Raw genomic sequence first — 3964 nt, forward strand, 5'->3', positions numbered from 1 at the left:
CACATGCCTAAACCAGCTTTCTTCTGGCTGGCGCTCGCATGCAGGCCTGCTCCTGGTATCTGCGAGACCGTGGGCAAATACTTCATTTGAGGTCTTGTCTATGGAAATAACTTGATTTTAAAAATGCGTGAGCAAGTCTGCAGGTCGCTTTGAGGTCTTGTGATTTGCCCGTGGAGATTTAGACTAGTTGTTTGTGAGCAAGAGGGACCCACGTGTCAGTTTATTGTCCAACCAGCGCACGTGAAGATGCTCGGTCATTTCGAGACACCATCTCTTCCTGGTCAGGAGCAGGAATGTCCCCTTCATGTGATTTATTACCACAAGCATCATTCCTGGCCAATATCATATCCCCCAACAGGAGAAGAAGACAGCCGTGCTGGTGGGACTCACGGAGCAGGGCCGATTGGAGCGTGTGCCCGGCGCCCTACACATTTCCCCTCCTGCGTGCGCAGGAGATGCGGCTATGTCCTTACTCTGCAAGACGTCGGTCAGTCCTGCTGTGGGTCAGAAGGCGTCCCGGGGCCCCCTCGGTGATGGCCAGACATGCAGGAAATGCGCTCGGATCCCTCGCACTTCCAGCAGCTGGGACTCGTGACTCCCGTGAGTTCCGGACAGTGTCTGCTCATGATCTGTCGATTACCGCCTCCCCCCCTTCTATTCCTTCCATCACTTTCCAGAACTCTTAGGAGAGACACACTGGTCCTTTTCCCCGTGCCCTCCTAACTCCCCGGGCGGAGGGTAGGACCCCGGGATCCTCCTCTCTCCGGTCGTTTCTCTCCTTGCGGGGTCTACACTGCTTTTTAATCCACATGCCGTGGACAGTGGGCTTTTCTCTAAAAGATTCGATAAATCAATTTACAAATTCACCTAGTTGTTTTTATAATCTTTCTTTCTTTAGCGGCAACTTTAGGACAGTACTTTCAGCTATTTTAAAACAGTGTTTACAGAATGAGTTAATGAGCTAAAATATTTAAATATATATGCATATATTTCGTCTTGGGGCTGATCTTTCCGTTTCAGTTTCTTTCCCCCGAACCGCAGTCGTGATGACTTCTTTGGTCGCCTGCCTCCTGCTCCGGGTCTGCGCCTCTGCTCTCCTTCTGGGACTCATCTCCGCCGGCTGCACTTGCAAGGCCTTCCTCCAGAGTTTGCAGTCCTCTCTGCCAGTGCCTGCAGCCACCGCCCTTCACGGACCACTTCAGATGTTCTTTCGTCACGTGGGTGGTGTGAATTCTGACTCCACGCCTGCAGGAGGACAGTCTGTGGTTATGAATTTCCAGGGGACACGTTTCCTCCCGACCGCGGGCTTCAGGTGCATGGCGGGCACGTTTCTGCCTCCTCTTGCGGGATGCCCTTCGTGGTTCACTCGGAGGATGTCGCTCTCCTGGGGTCCCCGCCACCCCCACCTGGCCTTTGCAGACACAGCACAAGGGGCACAGATGTCCCAACGAGCAGTGAACGTCTGGTTAGATGACAGCTGCAGCTTTGTCTCGTCTCCATTTTGGGTTTTCTTGTCATTTTGGGCCTCTCGGGATTTCCTCTACTTGTTCTTTTTTTTTAAGCAATTCGGCCTTGTATTTTTCAAAAGTTTCAATCATGCTTTTTTTCAGTGTTTTATACTAGAAACTTTGTTCATGGCATAGAGTTTCTAAGAGCCTCATTCAGCAGGTGCATATGTGAGTGCCGATTGTGTTCTGGTTCTGAGAAGGTGATGTATGCAGCTTATAGTCTAGAGAATCTGGCCACAGCAGGAAGAAGGTGCAGAGACTCAGGACCGACCAGCACCTGCCCCACCCCCACAGTGAGTGCCCCGCATGGGCTGCTGGGTGAGGACCACGAGCTGGGAGCCAGGGATGAGGAGGTCAGTGTTTCCATCCATCACAGGGAAGCATGAGGGGTGACAGGTGGCCCTTGGACAGAGCCCATGGGCAGGGACAGAGCTGTGCAGGAGTCCTCGGCAGCATCCGGCAAGTGGAGCTGGGACAGGGCTGGGAGAGCTGCCTTTGGAGGCTGTGCAAGTTGGGGGGCAGGGAATCCTCTCTCCTGTCCTGAGAAATTAGGAGCAGGGGACTTGCACGGTTAGGGAGATGCAAGGCCACAGTGGGGTTCAGGCAACTTACCTGACCTACCGCGCCCCACTGTCCTCACCCTGGGACAGGTGCTCTAGGTGTCAGAGGTGAGCTAAGCAAGACATCAAGTGGGGGGCGGGGACCCTGGCCCCCCACAGTTCTATTATTAAAATAGGAAAGCCACGTTGCTTCACTCTGCTGCGGGCTGCTGGGCTGCTTAGGGGCGGGCTGAGAACCTCCAGCCCCTGCGCCCCCGCCAGGAGGCCTGTGGAACTCTGAGGGTTTGCACAGGTGGCGCTGGGCAGAAGTTGCAAGGGCTACAAGAGCCTTTGACCTCACCACTCATGGCCGGCATTGCTGATGCAGCGGCTGTCACATCATGTGAATACTTCCCTTCCGCAAATGCAAACAGTCACACTGGTCAGAGAGAGAACAAGTGGGTGAGAGGCCGAGGGAGGGAGGGAGCCCCTCAATAGATACCCGAGCCTGTGCAGCTGGGCCCCTGGGGCCTGCCCTCGCTCAGGCTTTGGCCAGCTCTGGCAGGGCTGGGACGTTTCCTGTGGGATAGCGCTCTCCTTCCCCAGACCAGTCTGTCCATCTGTAATCGGTCTTCATCTTGCTGATGGAAGAAAGAGCATTGGACTGGGGGCCAAGGGACCAGGACCCTGGCCCCGACTCGGCTGTCAGCAGGGCCTCAGGTGCGCAGGGCCTGCCTTGGGGGCAGCGGCAGGAACTCGGTGGGATGGACCCGGGCTCCTGCAGCTCCGCGATCTGAGGCTGGGCTTGGGAGCCCCGTGTGTACGGGGCCTGCTCTCCCCCAAAGCCGAGGCTGCAGCAGCGTCTACAAGGGTCCTGGGTCCCAGGCTGGGCTTGGTTCTGGAATGCATGGAGCCGTGTCTGGTCACATGTAAAGAGCTCTCCTCTTGAAATGAAGGGCCGGGGGGACCAGGACACGTCACTCTCTTCCTTCCTTCAGGGTTATTTTATTTTTTATTCTATGATACTGTTGCTATTTTGCCTTTTTCTCTGTGCAGCGGCAGGGCCCCCTGAGTCCAGGGACTCAGGCCGGGTGAATGTCTGAGCCAGCTTTGCTGGTGGGCGTTCAGAGAGGCCGCTGCCCAACCGCCCCCTCATGCGGGAAGGTCCTTCTGACGACAGCAGCTGCTTGCAGTCCTTGATCATTTCGTTCGATTTTGGAGTGGAGCGTAGGGGGTTTTGCACCTGCTGTTCCGGTCTGAACGTCTGTCCCCAGGCCTCCCAAAGTTATATGCTGAAATCCTTCCCCCAGCGCGATAGCATTTGAGGATGAGGCATTTGGGAGGGGCTGAGGTCGTGAGGGTGGGGCCCAAGATGGGGTTGATGCCCTTGTAAGAGTTCGAAGGTAGTTTGCCTTCTTCTGTTTTCTGCCTCCCAGAACTGGAAGGAATAAAGTTTTATTGATAAGCCCCTGGCTCTGGCGTTGTTGCAGCAGCTGGGATGGACAAAGACGTGCATCTTTTCTCACGGAGCCGCTGTTCCAGGTGCTGTTCTGGGCCGTGGGGACGCAGCCGTGACAAAGGAGGGGAGGAGCCGTGTCCGTGCTGCTGGACCCAGACAGACGGCGAAAGGGAGCCCGACTGCTTTGTCAGCCACCGGCAAACATCCCCATAAGCTCTTCCTCATTTTGCTTCCGTAGGAGCCCTGCTAAGTTGAGTGACTTGCCCCTGGCTTCCATTTGGGAGCCTGACCCTGGGAGGTGGCAGGACCTGTCCAAAGTCCCAGAGTCCCCTAGACACATGGGGCCCAGACTGAGCTCGGGGGATGCCACGCTCGGTGGGAGGCTGTCAACTCCATCCAAACACCTCTCACACGTAGAAGCCTGAGGTCTGGTGATGTCAGCGGTTGGCCAGGGGGAC

The sequence above is a fragment of the Ursus maritimus genome, unplaced genomic scaffold (assembly GCF_017311325.1).
Source record: "Ursus maritimus isolate PB19 unplaced genomic scaffold, ASM1731132v1 scaffold_7, whole genome shotgun sequence".
Taxonomy (NCBI): domain Eukaryota; kingdom Metazoa; phylum Chordata; class Mammalia; order Carnivora; family Ursidae; genus Ursus; species Ursus maritimus.